Source organism: Cricetulus griseus (assembly GCF_003668045.3).
Source record: "Cricetulus griseus strain 17A/GY chromosome 1 unlocalized genomic scaffold, alternate assembly CriGri-PICRH-1.0 chr1_1, whole genome shotgun sequence".
NCBI classification, from domain to species: Eukaryota; Metazoa; Chordata; class Mammalia; order Rodentia; family Cricetidae; genus Cricetulus; species Cricetulus griseus.
This window is the reverse complement of record NW_023276807.1, coordinates 151,162,545-151,179,496: the sequence shown is the minus strand read 5'-3', so window position 1 is coordinate 151,179,496 and position 16,952 is coordinate 151,162,545. Positions and strand designations below refer to the sequence as shown.

The window sequence follows — 16,952 nt, the reverse complement described above, 5'->3', positions numbered from 1 at the left end:
AACTTCTGGAGAATTTCATATAGTGTATTTTGATTATATTATATATTTTCCTGTCCTCCATCTCATTCTAGAATCACTCTTACTTTCATACTTATGAAACCTGTGTTCTCTCTCCTTTAAAAAGATTCATTTATTCTTATATATGTGTACTCATGTGTCTGCATGAATTTATGAATGTCATATGTGTTTAGAGGGCAGAGGTGTTGGAACTGAATCATAGGTGGTTATGAGTCACATGATAAGGGTGCTGGGGACTGAACTTGAGTTCCCTGGAAGAGAAGTAAGTACTTTTAACTTATAAGGCATCTCTTTATCACTGGCCATTCTTTTTAAACCCATCAAGTCAAATTTATGTTGTTCATATATTCTTGAGCTTGGGGATTTCCCTGGAGTGTGGTCAAGCTATCAGAGGACATACCATTAAAGAACATTGACTCTCTCTAAGAAGCTATCATATACCAGTAGCTCCCTAGCTAGGGATGGAACTTTGTGACTACATTTTGCCCTCTATACTGTTTTTTTTTCTGCCTTGAGGTCTTGTGCATAGTCTCTGTCAAGTCATATGACCAGCTGATTTACCACATTGGAAATTCATTGTTTCCTTGAAATCATCTACCACTTCTAAATCCAAGAATCTTTCTGCCTCTTTGTCATTGAAAATCCCTGAGCCTTGGAAGGGAGAGGTATTATATAGATATCCTATTTATGGCTAAGAACTCTACAATCTCCTATTCTTTGTACATGAACCAGTTGTAGATCTATTAATTGCCATCTACTGCAAAAAGAAGTTTCTCTGACAAGGGCTGAAAAATACAAAGATCATGGGTATATCAGAAAGTCATTGGGAGGTAGTTTTCATACTTTATTTATCAGAATAATATTAGTAGGTTTTCTTCTTAGAGCCTATAGCCTAATCAGTCACAGGATCTTGGCCCTGTTAACAGTGCCATGTATGAATTCCACCTCATGTAAACCAACTTTAAACCTTATTAAATAGTAGTTGGTTATTCTTGTAACATCCATGCCACTATTGCATCAATGAGACCATCTTCCAGGCTGGGCATTATTGTAGCTTTCAGGTATCACATCTGGGTGAGATTTGTGGTCACTTTTCTCCAGAGAAAGTTAGTTTTATAAAACAAATCAAATTTGAGCATAGAAGTTTGAACATCTGGTGTAAAGTTCTTCATGAACCTCATGGATTCAACACAGATTGCCTTTATTGGGGAGAAGAAGGTGGTTTGAGAAGGAGAAGGAAATGGAGAAATAAGACACACACGCATACAGAGGGGGGAGAGGAGCATGAAAAAATGTGAATCTGGTAGGATTGGGAAGTTTCTAGTGAGAGGATGATAAGGGTAAAGTTTGGTATGTGTAAGAAAAACATGATTTGCCTTGAGTTTGGAGAACAGGAATGAACCCTCATTTCTCTAAGTTTTCTCCCATCCCTCTTATTTCTCATACCTTCTTCTCATTGTCTTCTCTCTTGATCTTTCTTTAAGTTCATATATATCCATCTACATGTCTGTTCTCTTCTTTTCTTATACCTGTGTACCCTAATTATAAGTCGATGAAAACCCAATTTGGTATGAATCTCTGTAATGAAAAAAAATCTCAGTTTGTGTTTGTTTACTGGGCCCTGCATGTTTAAGGGTTAATTCTTTAGTCAGAAGGCAGTGAACAGTTCTTAGTTCTTTTATATCTCATCCATTTCTCCTGTTTAGGGCATCACAGCAATGAAGTCTCTAATGGAAATTATTCTCATTTTTTTTTTTTTAGTGAGAAAAGTAAATGGAAGAGTGTCTGCAATGCCAAAATAGGGCTTGAAATGAAATTTGAGCTAATTAGAAAACAATTAATATTCTTCAATTTTCTTCCATGTACTAGTACTAGCATTGAGTTTAGGGCTTATAAAATGACTTTGATTTTTTTTAGTGTTCATGTCCCAGAATTCTGGAATAACTTTTGAAAATAGTGATAGATAACATTTACAGGTTTTTCTGTATGTGCCAGGCATTGCAATAAGCTGTTCAAAGCCACCCCGAGGTAGGCACTGTTTATCTATTTTGTTCATAGAGAAGAAGGTCAAGTCCCTTGCCTATGATCATTCAAAGGGTAGGTAGTGAAGCCTGCCTTTGAAGCTCAGGGTCTATCCATGTCCAAAACCAATCCCTCGTCTCTGAATCTAAGGATGTAGAGAATTGAGCATTTACAACTAGTCTTGTCTGTCATTTAGAAAATAAGTTCTAGTTTTGGGTCTGTCTCAGTTTCCATGTTGTGTGAAAAATTTTAAGAATTTTACTAAATTTGTTTGTATATGAATGGAATTGGTAAAAGGAGTAGAATCCATTCTACCTTAAACTGATATTTTCCCTTGTACCAGGATGAAGAGGCAGGGAATAGCTCTCCTGGCATTTTCTATGCTTTCTCTACTGCAATTCTGAGAGGGAATGAGATGAGTTTCTGACCTCTTTTTCTTGCCTTCTACTTAAATAGTATCCTCTGGCAGTCACACAGAGATTAGTCTGTCTGAGAGAAAGCAAAACCATTTCATCTTTGAAAATGTTTGTGTAATAGATCATTTCTTCTTCTCTGGAGATTTTTTAAAACAAACTAAACACAGACATATGTGTGTACACATATACACACAGAGCAAATATTCATTTCAGAAAAATTAGAAACCTTTGGAGAACTTGAAGGCCAGAATGGGTTTTCATTCCTTTCTGAATGTGGAAAGCAAAGTCGGCCATTTCTATGCCCTTTTAACCCTGAAAATTTTCTTCTGTGGAAGCTATTGACCAGTTGTGGGCAAAGCACAGAATCATAATAAAAGACTTCAGTTTCTAGTTTAGTCTGTCTTATTCTGCTATCTCTGATGACCATAGTCTGAGTAATTTATTAGCAATAGAAGTTTATTTGGCACATGGTACTGTAGTGTACGAAATCTAAGCTCAAGGAATGGCATTTGGTGAGGGCTTTCCTTCTGTGCTGAGAGAAGACCTGAGACTGCAAGAGAGTGACGACCCCACTTCAGAATAAACCCTTACAAAACTGAAATCAAGTCATCTATGGTGACAGAACTTTAATGATAAAAATCACTCTTTTTTTGTGAAAGTACATATGTGCATATATGGTGTGTGTGTGGAGGGAGGCTAGAGGTCAACATTGGGCGTCTTCCTCACTACCTTTCACCTTTACTTTTTGAGGCAGCATCTCTCTTTGAATCTGAATCTTATTAATCAGCTGGACTGTCTGTCTGTGAGCTCTGGTGCCCTGGAATTGCAGACAAGCACAGCTGCACTTAGCTTTTCCACAGGGGCTGAGAACCCAAATTCAGGTCCTCATGCTTGTCCTTGGAACCATTATTTTAAGCTACTCAGTTTGTGGTGATTGGTTTTAGCATTGATGGGAAACTGATTCTTTCCTGAGGAGTGTACCAACAGCTACATACAAGCCTGAAAACTCTGACTTTGGAACCAGTCCAAGGAGCAAGATGCCTCCAGAAAATTCAGTGTTTGAATGGTCTTTTGGGTACTGCAATTTGTGATTTAACTGTGAAAATTTCAGGATTATTGTAGCTTCATTGCAGTATCTGACTGATATGAAAATGGTGAGGCCTGTAAACCATCTGGAGGCTACTTTCAATAATTATGCCATAATCAACTACTGAAAAATAATTGAACAGGAAAGAGAGGGAGAAAGGAGGAAAACACAAGGGGAGGAAAGGAGGAAAGATTTTTGCCTAGAAAAATTAAATAAAATTATAACCAATGGCATACCTATTAATTTAAGAAAAACCTTAGATGATCCATCTAAATTCTAGGTATGTTCTCTGAGATTACTAGTTATACTACAAATACATAAGTGTGGAGGTTAAAAATTAATGTGCTCATCATTACCTGAGATGGTCCTAATAACAGTTCTACTTATTTGTGATACTGAACATGTCTGTCAGAGCAGATGATCCATATGGGGATGTTTCTGAGGAACCGTGATTACTGATTACTTTTTAATAATCAGTTTGAGAAAATACAACTGCTTTCCGTGTGTGTGTGTGTGTGTGTGTGTGTGTGTGTGTGTGTGTGTGTGTGTGTGTGTGTGTGTTATGGTATATGCATGTGTGGTACATGTATGTTGAATAAGTACCAGCATGAGCAGGTACTTCTATCACTTTCTGCTTCATTGCCTAAAAACAGAGTTTCTCACTGAATCAAGAGTTTGCCACTTAGTTTCGGCTGCCTGGCCAGTGAACTCCCAGGATCTGCTTGTCTCCCTCCCACATTAAAGCTGGGGTTACAGATTTGTATAGCCACACCCGATTATTTACACAGATGTTAGAAATGTGAACTTTCAGAGAAAGTGCTCTTTACCACTGAGCCATTTCTCCAGATCCTACTTAAAACATTTTATGAGTGATATATAGTGGAAGCCCATGTAAACCATGAGTATTAAATGAAGTTTCTATGTTGTTATGGCAATGAGCCCCTGGAAAAAAAAATCTCCTTAATTCTAATGCTGTCTTTAATATTTGTATAGATCTAGTAATCTTGTAAATATAAGAAGGAAAAATTGGACATAAGCCTCACCAGCAGCAGCACCAGGGTGTCTTTGGTGTGGAAGGACAGGTATATGATACCACCTCATTTTTGGATGTTCTTCAAAGCCTTCTGGAGGAAAGGCTGTTTTTTTAAGTCATACAGTCAGTACACCATGGGATGGAATCATTGCAGCTGTAAACAGAAGAGGAGATAAGTCTTCCATGCCATTGTGAACCTAAAGCCTTCTCATCTGGAGTCCTGCACATAATTACATACCTCATTCATACTTAGCTCTAGACACTGCTGGCCGGACTCCAGGAGTTAAAACTGCAAAGCCTAAACAATTAGGAGACTGGTTTCAAAGACTACAGACTCAAGGCAGATGCTTCCATTTGAGAAAACAACTACCCAAGCTAAAATCTTACCTTTGAAATTCACCTTACAAATGACCATTTTACCCTTTACCTGAGGGAAGAAAACAGCTTTAACATGGAGCTAGTGGAGAGACTGTTTGATGACAATCTAAAGTTACAAAAACACTATGCTTTGGAATGTATTCATATTCCAACACTTCATTGATGGAATGGTTTCTTTTCAATTTACCTAACATTGTACTTTTTTATAAAGAGTACGAGCTACATTTGGCTTTATTTTCTATGAATCTATGAAAGGCTTCAGGATGCATGCTAAGTTTCTGAGGTCTAAGTGTGGGCTTAGGATAATATTTTTCTGTCTGCCTCTGGAAGGTTTTGTCAAAATTTCGTATTTTAAAAATATCAAGACTAAAGGGCTCTTCAAATGACCAGAAAGCAGTACAAATTACTAATCCTATCTAGGCAACCAGGTCACCTGCAAGAGCAGCACCTCTGAAATAGAGAGTCTGCTGCATTCACACTCAAAGCATCATATAAAAGTATCCTATTTAAATATATATATATATCAAAGATCATTTTCCCACAGCTTAAACAGCCTATGGCTTTGTATTGTATGTAATGGTTTTATATTAGCTTTGTATAAGCTTTCATGTAAGAGTCATATTTTTCAGCTTTGTAGATAAAGATTTAAATTTTTGTGCAAAATAGTGATGGTAAAGCACACATCCATTGGACTATGCAAATTGATTTTTAGTAGCAACACTGAGCAACTGGGCATTTACTAGCACATACCCTTTCTCTCATCTGTACTAGACCTTGGGTTGAGGAATGAAGGAGCAGCCTTTTGTTTACTAGAGATGTGAGAAACATGGCTGAAAACATTAAAGCGAGATGTTTGGGTTCACATGTGGTACTGCTGCCCTGGCTATAACCCATCACCACCCAGGACCAGCCAGTGTCACCAGACTTCTGCTGGGCCTAGCTGAGAGGCTCAGTTTTTAATATGTAGAACACATGGCCATCTTCAAGGCTCAGATGGGCCCAAGTTGAAACCATGTGTTTTATAGAATGAATGTTTATGTGAAGAAGTTGGTTCTCAGTTATGTTTACAGCACTTGGAATTGTGTTTTCTTGTACATTTTATATTTTAAAATCTTTTATAGGAGTGCAGTGCTCCTTACACAAATACAAAGGGAAGATGAACCAGCAGTTCAGGTTCCTCCTCAGTTACAGTGCTGAAATAATAAACAGTGACAGATCAACAGTAAAAAAAAAGAAGGAAAAATTAATTTATTTTTGTTTTGGTTTGTGCTATTATAACAGAACACTGCGTACTAGGCAGTGTGTAAAGAACAGACATGTATTTTCTTACAGTTGCAAAGGCCAAGAAGTCTAGTATCAAGGCAGTACTGGTGATCTGATGAAGTTTGTGTCTTTTTTTCTTGTGTGCGCCTTGAATTCTACATGGCCTTCTATGGCAGATGAGTATAAGAAAGCAAACCCAGTCCTGCAAGCTCCTTTTATGGTGGCATCACAGAATTGACGAATGTGGATCTCTCATTAACTAAAACATCTCCCATTGGGCCCACCTTCCAACACTACTACATTGAAATGAAGTTTCCACATAAGTATTGCAAAATGTGTACTTTGCAAAGCAAAGCACAGTCCTTTTACAGGACAAGCAATTTTAAGTTTTCCAATCAGTGATGCTGCCAATAGCTTGAGATACTGTAATAATATCTCTCTAGTAACTCTAGGAGCCTTAAAAGCCTTTGAAGAACTTAAAATGCCATGCTGCATTTAATTTTTTCTTGCATAATATACCACTAATCTCTGAGTCTTTTATTAACACCTACAGTAACTTAATTAGCCATAAGGCCCTATTTCTGGATGGTTCTGAACGATGAAGAAATAACTATTTTAGGAATACTACAATACTTTAAAAATTCATTCGTGCTGGCTTTTGGTAGGCAACAATGACAGTGATTTTCTTTTCTTCTCTCTGGCCTATATTTAGTCCCAGTTGGCCCTTCATGGACAGACTTGCTAATTTCTTTTGTCTATCTAGAGAGCACAAGTCCGTACATTGTGACTAATGATGTCTTTTCTCTCTTCCTGTTTCATATCCTCATTCCCATTAGTGGCACAGATACTTGGCTCTGAAGTACAATTCCATTTCATATGTCTTGGGACTGATTTTTTTATTTTTTGCATAGGAAGTGAAATGAATGAGAAAAATATGGTTTCAATATTCAAATTTTGCTTTTCAGACAACTTTCAGTAATGAACTCTATTTTATTGAGGCATATCAATATAATTTTGCTTCTGCTCTGTGCTAAGCATTTCAGCTTGACATCTATTGTTACTTTTAATGTTCTCATTAAAGCCAATATGTTTGAATGAACCATAGAGTTAAATTGTTTTCACATCTGAAAGTGGAGATACTATCTAGAAAACTGCTGCTCCAACATATTTTGACAGGTTGAGGGAGGTGATGCAGTTTCCAGAGGTGACTGTGGTCATTGGGAAGAAACTAAATGACTCCAGACATCTGCACAAAAAGTATGCAATATTAAAACCACAGCTAGAAATGTCAAAAGTGAAGAAAAGAGCACAGGGTTTCAGTTCTTGGTAATGTGAACATGGATTCTCTTTTGGAAGACTCCATGGTTAATAGCTGGAAAGCTGTGGGAAGATCCCCTCCTTTGGGCTCTTAGTCTCCATTTATGGCTGATCTCTTTTGGCCACCTCTCCATTTTTTGAATTGTCTATGCTGATTTTTTTAAAATTGAAAGTAGATTCTCTTCTCATGCAATACATCCTGACCACATTTTTCCTTCTCCGTACTCCTCCCAGCTCCCCACAACACCCTCTCTCTCCCAGATCCACTTCAGAAAAGAACAGGCCTCCAAGACACAACAGCCAAACAAATCAAAACAAGGTACAAAAAGACAAGGCAAATGCCTTCATATCAAGGCTTGAAAGGTAACCCAATAAGAGGAAAAGAGTCCCAAGAGCAGGTAAAGTCAGAGACACACCCACTCCCACTTTTAGGAGTTCCACAAAAACATGCTAACAGCCATAACATATATGCAGAGAGCCTGGAGCAGACTCTTGCAGGCCCCATGCTCAGTCTCCCTGCTTTTGCCTACAATTTGAATAACTCTCCTTGAGTCCATCTTAACCTGCCTTGTTATAACAAAGATCACATTTCCTAATCTCTATTGTACTTAGTGGGACTGCTTGATTAGATATAGCTAAAGAGTTGCAAACACAGTGGGCTCTTAAAAAGACACTGTAAAATATGATTTCCCATTCTGCCCAGAACATGCATGTGTTGAATGGTTCCAAGAGGGCAAAATTGCTAGACTTTGTATAAGACACAAAGATGGACCCACTTTGATGATGGAAGTTGAGGATACATGTTGAAGAATTCCTTCTAGTTGCTGGAATTTGGGGAAGTGAGCAGATTATGAGGTTCTTAACCTCATCAGAGAAGTAATCCATTGAGGGTTCATGACTTGATAGTACTGTCAAGATGTGTTAGAAACTGGAGGGGCCTGGTTGAGGGAATAGGTCACTGAGGTTGTACCTTTGAAGATACCCATCTTGTCCCAGAAGCATCTCAAAATTGTCTTTTCCAGACTGAAGTCACGATGTCCTTCTACTTCCTTCTACTTCCTTTCTACTTCCCAAGCACTGTGCTTGGAATTTTGACATCGGATCCCTGCATTAATCCTGGGTATCTCCTCCTCTCCCTTCTCTTCCCCTTGCTTCCCCTCCTCTTCTTCCTTATCTATTCATAATAGTCAATTAGCTACTGAATCTTTCTATTTTCTGTATATTAAACACATGTATCTCCCCTAAACTTCTATCCATCTCACACAATCTAAATTATTCAGTTTCTCGACAGCCTATTCTAGTTAAGAAGTAACCCACCTTTGATTTTTATCACACACAATTGATATACAGCATATGTATGTTTTAGTAATAATGTAATTTATACACAGAGATACAGAGACAGAGAGAGAGAGAGAGAGAGAGAGAGAGAGAGAGAGAGAGAGAGAGGAGTCATTTGGTTCTATCTCTCTCACAAGCACTATATATAAGATGCTGTATTTACAATGGCATCACAAGCATTCCTTAAAGAACAAACTGGGTCACACACTTGTCCTGCAGGTACTCTGTAGCAGCAAACCCTGCTCTTGGCACACAGAGCTTGATCTCTTTCTTCCATCTTGTCATTGCATCACAGCTGCTCTGTGTCCCATAGCTCATACCTGGTAATAGTGCATCAGTGAATTTTCATGCTGCTGTTCCTTTGCTTACACTGTTTCTTTGCTTGGGGCTTTCTTCTCATCCCCACTTTCCCTTTCGAAGATCCTTTCCCTTTGAGTAATGCTTTTTAATAACTCTGCCCTTATCTCTTCTGTGGACCTTCTCGCCATCCCCATGTGTCTGAATTGACTGTTATCCCACTCTGGATCAGTTTTTAATGGAAAGGAGTTGAAGGGTGAGAGATGATGAAAGGGGTACTGAAATAGAAGACCTGGATCTTGTCTGTACAAGGAAGGACAAGATGCTTGTTAAATGTGAATTTCACATAAGAATGTTATTTTAGAATAAATATTCAATATTTGAAAACCTTATGGTACAAGTGTTTTCTTACTTTCAAATGTAACTTAGGTACTCCAAATCTATTCAGATAATGCTCCATAGAAAATGCATTAGTGTACTTCCTGTTTTCTCTTATGGTCTCTTTCTGTTCTCATTTATGAAAAGATGAAAGATAGAGAATTGACCAGTTTCTCAGAGTTGTCCAAGAGACTCCCAAAACATTAAAGGCTATTGCTATTGTACTTGGTTAACCCAAGAGAAAGAAGGCAAGTCACTATTGCTGAACAGACCATGCACTTCTGAAATACGGTCCAGAGGCCCCAGAGCTAGAAAAGATCTGAAAGCCTCCCTTAGGACTAGCTTTCATAGTACTGAAAGGTACCATGCAAGCTTCTAAGGGAAGGAAGCAACCAACAGTCCTGCACAACTATGATGTGCATGAACCACAATGACCAGTGTGGTACAATAACTCTAAGATACAGTAATGGTGTGCATATCTTGCTAGTAACCAATAGCTTTCATTGGACCTAAGAACTGCTATGGGAAACATAGCTAACTCAACAGAGCTAGTGAAGTCATGGATGTCAGAGGAGATCCTACAATGGCTTATTAAACCAGCATAATCCCGAGCTATATTCTAAATATTTGTCACCTTATACCCACAGATACATGTAGTCATAACCAGTCATCAAGGAAACTTCTCTTTGCAATAGGCATGAAACATTATAGAAAACAACAACCAATAAAAAGGCAGAGTTATGAAGCCCAGTACCAATGGATTGATCAACAAAATAACTCTGGCGCCAAAGGCTCAGAGATCATTGCAAAAGAGGTGGTAGAAAGATTGTAAAAGTCAAAGAATCAATGAGTTTGTTGAGAGATCGTGTCTCCTAGGAATATCAGAATCTACAGCCACAAAGTTTCACCAAAATGACTGCCTAAGCATGAGCTTAACCAGGCAGCAGAACAGACATGCCAAAGTGGACAGGGGAAATCCCGGGAAGTCTCAACCCTAAGCCCTATCCCAAAGGATATGACAGACTCTGATGACCCCTATGGAAGGCCTCACCCTCCCTGGGGAGCAGAAAGGATATGTGACAGGTAGAGTTTTAGTTGGGTGGTGGTGGTAGGGGAGGGAGAGGGAACTGGGATTGACATGTAAAACAATCTTGTTTCTAATTCAAATAAAACGATGTGCAAAAAACAAAACAAACCAAAACCTCCAGATAACCAAGAACCCTGAGGATGGGAGAAACAGTGTTCGTTCCCCAGGGAAAAACACACCAATTGGCTGTCTACTACCTCCCTACAACCCTTATCATGTCTCTCTCATTACTCCCTCCCAAATTTATGGTCTCCTATTAGATTATAATTGCTACACACACACACACACACACACACACACACACACACACACACACACACACACACACACTCTCTTATATAAATACAACCTTCTAAGTCCATTTAATGTGGGTTGTGTGTACATAGTTTCAGAGTGAACTACTTTGATTTGAATAACTAGTTAGGAGGCTTATCCTTGGGAGAGACTATTCTTCTCTGGGCATTCATGTTGTATTCATGTTCTTTCAGTTTAGAGGTTGGACCCAGTGAGACATTCCCTTCTGCACCAGCATGTCCATTGTTATTGTCACTGTTTGGGTCTTGTCTATGTAGCCACATAATTGAGGCATGGGTGTAGCCTTCTTGCCACTTCTAGGAGACACATTCTCACAGTAGAGCTCTAGGTCTTCTGGTTCTTACAATTTCTTCCCCTCTTTTCTGTGATATCTCCTGAGGCCCAGGTGCAGGAGCTATGCTGTAGATGAGTCCGTTGAGGTTGGGCACACCATGAGCAGTTGACCTCATCATTATGACTCATTGTGGTTTTATGTAATGGGAGTTGAGCAGTTTTAGACATCACTAAAATGTACCCTATGCAGAGCCCTCTCCTTGGTGCAGAGATAAAGGGTGGTGAGTGGAAAGAAGACAATACCTTAGCACAGGAGCCTAGCCCAAGAGAAGTAAACACACTTCCTTTTCATGTTCACCTCCTTCCGCTAGGATGGAGAAAATTTGATAACAAATCATTTTCTTGCCTCTCAGGTATTAATAGAGCTTGTTGAGTGTCCTTCTAAATCAGTACAATCTTGTTTATCAATCTGAAGAGGAAAAAAAATAACACATTATTCACCTTCAGCAACTCCACAGAGCATCAGGAAGTCCCCTCAGAAGGCAGCAGGGGTGAGAAATGTCACCAGGTGTGGCTCCTCCCACGATGGAATTGCAGAGAAACCTTAACAGATTAATGAGGAGATGGGCTGCTTCCCCACTGCCAGGGCACCTACATGTGATACTTTATATTTGCCATTTCTGTACAGTTCTCCATACCCAACTCAGGAATTCAGTGTGTGCTTCTAGCAGTGTGAGCTGAAACTTAGGTTCCATGTACTTTGATGCAGGGTCTGCTTTTATAACACAGGCTCTTTTATAAAAATTTTAAAGTGAATTTCATTCTTATTTCAATATTTTGAAAATATGAATATTAAAAATAATGGGTCAAGAACTTGTCAGTCTGTGTTTAATATTCTGAATTTATTTTGCCTTGTTTTGTTCGGTGGCTCTAGTTGTACCTACTGTGAGGGTTCCTTGCTCCTGTGTATGTGCTATTCCTGCCTGTGAATCTCCAAACCTCTGTGTTAGGCCTGCTCTCTCTCTTGCTCTTCTCTTTTTCTCACAGCTGGAGTTGCAGCAAATGGGTTTCCTGAACGCAGGGAAAGAGATGAAATTAACACAGGTAATGAGCACTGCTCTTGCCGGATGGTGGAATTTTAGTTCACTTGGGAAAATTCCAGACACTCAAAAGTCACAATAAGATAAATCAAAACCTAGTTTTGGAAAAAATCAAATGGATATAGTTGCAGCTTAACATTTATCATGAGCCAGCACTGAGCTTAACACAGCTTGAGGTAGAGGTGTAGCTTGGACATTGACCTCTATTCCTAGTTTGTTGTCAAGAAAAAGATTTTAGAAGTTGGAACCTTTCACATTTTAATTGGCTCATATGAGCATTTTAAAAAAGTACATTTGGTTGGGGGTGCACTTACTTTTTGGAAACTGATGGTTTCTATTTATCTAGATCTACTCAAGAAGTGACTTGTTGAGTTCATGCTGCCTTCAAATTTAGCACCATAAATAAGCTAGGTGAAACTGTATTTACAGAGTGGAATCTAGTGTTGTAAAGGTCCTTCCAGGCATCCCAACTTCCTTCCTTCCAACTAGAAATTGTGCCTATGTCATTGTGTTAATACTAGGCTATGCTGCAGTAGAAAATTAACTGAAAATGTAGGTGATTACTGAAAAAAAAAGCTTAAGTCTTACTCCCAGTGTCCCATGTTATCCATGAATATAGCCTGTATATTCTGCCTTACATGGAGGCTTTACTATCGGAATAGAACTGTTTTTTTTTTCCAGACAAGGAAAAGAAAAATGAACATGGCCTGACTTCTTTCTTTGTTTTGACTAGAAGTGATGTATATTACCACTGTTCACAGCCTATTGGCTAGGACTAGTCATACCATCACCCCAACCTACTTTCTGTAAAGTAGAATCATATGTCTAGAAGATGAGGACAGACAAAGGTGAGCACTCCTCAAGGTTACAGATGAAGACAGACATAGGTGAGCACTCCTTAAGGTTACAGAAGATAAGGACAGACACAGGTGAACACTCCTCAAGGTTACAGAAGATGAGGACAGACACAGGTGAGCACTCCTCAAGGTTACAGATGAAGACAGACACAGGTGAGTATTCTTCAAGGTTCCAGAAGATGAGGACAGACACAAGTGAGCACTCCTCAAGGTTATAGAGTTTTCTATTGCTCTTGTTATGGAAGTTTTTCATAACTTGGCTCCTGTTTTGATGAAAACCACTTACTGCCCCTCTCATTATTCACATTTCTCATTTTAATTCAGTCAACATTGATCTTACTGTAGCTCCCAGAATGTGCTGTGCTGTAACTCCCCATTTTGTTTTTATATGTGGTGTTCCTTGCTTTGTAATGCCTTTCTGAACTCTGTATTACTCAGTGCAAAATTTCTCCTAGATAGGATGCCTTTTCTGACTTCCCCATTCCTAGTGTAGATTGTTTAGCTTTTATCTTGATCCCACAATACCATGTTATTAATATCTGCATGATATAATGCTGTGCTTTGCACTGAGTCACATTTTTTTCTACTGCACTAACAAGAAGTGTCTAGAGGGCAGAGATTTTTCCTAGCTGTGGATATAGAGTATGGAACATTTGGCAAACAATGTTCTTGATAAATATTTGCTAAATAAATAAGTGAATCTACACTGTTTTTGTTAAGTTAAAATGAGTTTGAGAAATTAAAAAAAATTGACTTAAAATTAATAGTGACTACTCTATCTTTTCTTTGTATGTTTGATGCATGTGTGCCTATGAATATTTGTGCATGTTCATATGTATGGATTGTGTGTGTGTGTGTGTGTGTGTGTGTGTGTGTGTGTGTGTGTGTGTGTGTGTGTGTGTGCGTGATAGTAAACATGTGGAGGTCAGGGTCTTGGGCCCTACATTCTGATTTGTTTGAGGCAAGGTTTTTTCTTTGCTGCTTGACATTGCTGCTGGCAGGCTAGCTAGTTAAAGATTTCTATGGATTCTCCAGTCTCTCTCCCATCCTGCTGTATGAGCAATAGGATCATAGATACATTCGATAGAGCCCATCATCTCAGAGATTACTATGACACTGCTGGCTCCTTGATTTTAGCTTTCCAGCCTCCAATACTTGCAAAAGAATAAATCTCTTGCTTTAAGCCATCTATTTTGTGGCACTTTGTGTGGCAGCCTTAGGTACCCAATATATCTATCATCTTCTACCTCCCCCACCCTGCTCCATAGTGCATAGAATAAAGTTTAGTACTCAAGTCCTAGCTTGCCAGCCAGCATGCATGAAGAAAATTGCTTAGAAAAGTTGAATATTTTCTTTTCAAAGTGGCTATTGTAAATAAGCTGAGAAAATGTTAGCAGAGAGAAGAAGCTAGAAATCTTGACTATTTTGCTCATAAAAATCCCCTCAGGTATGAAAATGTTGCATTTTCCAAGATATTCCAGGATAAACAGAGGCTGAAAAGAATGCAAAAACCTCCTACAAAATTTGCAGAATTAAAGACCTTTGGGGACAATTGAAGAGTCTACTAGGAGAACTAAGTGGTTGAAGTGGTGCTATATTGGACAATTCACACTCAAGTCTTGTGCTTATACTTTTATGTGAATTCTTGTGTCACGCAGTCTTAAAAGTTAAAAGTACACTTCCAAGAATCCATTGTACTTGTCTCGAGATTGGTATAACTTCAGGAAAGATTTTTGTAGCAAAAGAATGATTATATTCTTGGTGCTGTTTTAGAGAAGCCACAGAGACAATGTCAGAAGGCAGCTGCTGTGGGGTCAAGAAGGAGTTGCAGAGGTGGTGGCAGCTTCTCATATCTAAGGTGCAACTTCTATACTTAGTCCCTAACTTCAAGACTTCAATCTGTGTCACTAACATCTGGTTAAATTCCATTATGCACCTGTTTCTTTTTTATTTTTTATTAATTTTTATTTAAATTAAAAACAATCTTATTTTACATACCAATCCCAGTTCCCTCTCCCTTTCTTCCTCCCATTCCACCACCAAACCCCTCTTTCTTAGAATAACCTTTAGTGAGAATTTGGATTGGTTATTTGACTTGGTTGAATTTGAAGATAGTAATGTTTTTGGTAACCCTGGAAAATTGGATCTTTATACTCAGTTGCACATAAGCAGAGGTCTCCCTTCAATGATCTTGATCTTGGTTTCCCCAGGAATAAGTGCCTAGAGAAGGCTAACCTTTGGAAGAGTTTTATGGGGAGTTTTAAAGTAGGAATGAAAAATACAGCAACTATGACATGACTATAATCCACTGAATGAATTGGTTATCTCCTTCTTAAAAATTCTATCTATCTATCTATCTATCTATCTATCTATCTATCTATCTATCTATCTATCTATCTATCTACTTATCTAATATCCCAGATGCAGCCTCATTTCCCTCCTCTCCTCCCACTTCCTCCCCCTTTTCATCCCCTCCCCAACCACCCCTCCATATATGCTCAGAAATGTCCAGGCATCCTATGGGCATCAGCAAAGCATGGCATATCAAGCTTCCATAAGACCAAGCACCCTGGATTCAGGCTGAATTAGGCAATCCAGCATGAGGAAATGGCTTCCAAGAGCCAGCCAAAGCACCAGGATAGACTTGGCTCCCATTGCCAGGAGTCCCTCAAATAGACCAAGCTACACAACTATCTCACATATGCAGAGGGTCTAGGTCAGTCCCATTCAGGCTCCCCTGATTGTTGGTTCAGACTCTGAGTTCCCATGAGTCAGCCTAATGGTTTCTGTGTTTTTCTGTAATGTCCTCCCAGCTACAATATCTCCTCCCTCTCCTCAGCAGGACTCCCAGAGTTTGGCCAAATGTTTGGTATGGGCCTCTGAATCTGCCTCCATTAGTCACTGAATGAAGGCTCTCTGATGACAAGCAGGGTAGTCACCCATCTGACCACAGGGGATGGCCATTTCAAGTTATGCATCCACTACTGCCAGGGATTTCAGCTGGGGCCATCCTTGTAGACTCATAGATGTTTCCCTTGCATCAGGCTTCAACCTGACCCAGTAAAGCCCCTATTTCCAGTCATCTATCTCAGCACTGTCCTCCTCTACCCATCCTGCAACCCAATCCCTCAATTTCCCATGCCCCCCAAGTCTTCCCAGGAGATCTCTTATATTTCCCCTCTCCTGAGATCTATGTGTGCCTTCTTGGGCCCTTTTGGTTACCTAGACTCTCTGGGTCTGTGGATTATAGCATGGTTATCCTTTACTTTAAAGCTAATACTCACTTATGAGTGAATACAAATCATGTTTGTCTTTCTTGGTTTGGGTCACCTCACTCAGTATGATTTTTTTTTCTAGTTCCATCCATTTGCCTGCAAAATTCTTGATATTGTTTTTTGACAATAGAGTAATACTCCATTGTGTAAGTGTGCCACATTTTCTTTAAAAAATATGGTATGCTTCATGAATGTGTCATTCTTGTGCAGGAACCATGCCAACTGTCTCTGTATCTTTCCAGTTTTAGTATATGTGCTGCCAAAGTGAGCATCTTTCTCTTCATCTCTTAAAGCTGAAGTACTAATAATTGAGATATAAGTTAACAGGTTCTAAATAATATATTGAATTCACAGCCTTACTAGACCTCCTTGGTCAGTTTGAACACTGTTCAAACATGTTCAAATACTAACTAATTGAGAAAACCTGGGTTATTGGAAATGTAGCAGCTTATAAATAGTCATTATCTGCTGTTGAGTGCATGGTCCCACTAACTCTTC

General features: G+C 39.0%; 1 non-coding gene across 1 annotated transcript; it reads right to left on the bottom strand.

Annotated features, from left to right (window-relative positions):
* Window positions 1–16,623: 16,623 nt before the first annotated feature.
* Window positions 16,624–16,726, bottom strand: LOC113830769. The gene has a single exon (XR_003480234.1). It is a non-coding gene; the product is annotated as a U6 spliceosomal RNA (small nuclear RNA).
* Between the last annotated feature and the right edge of the window lie 226 nt (window positions 16,727–16,952).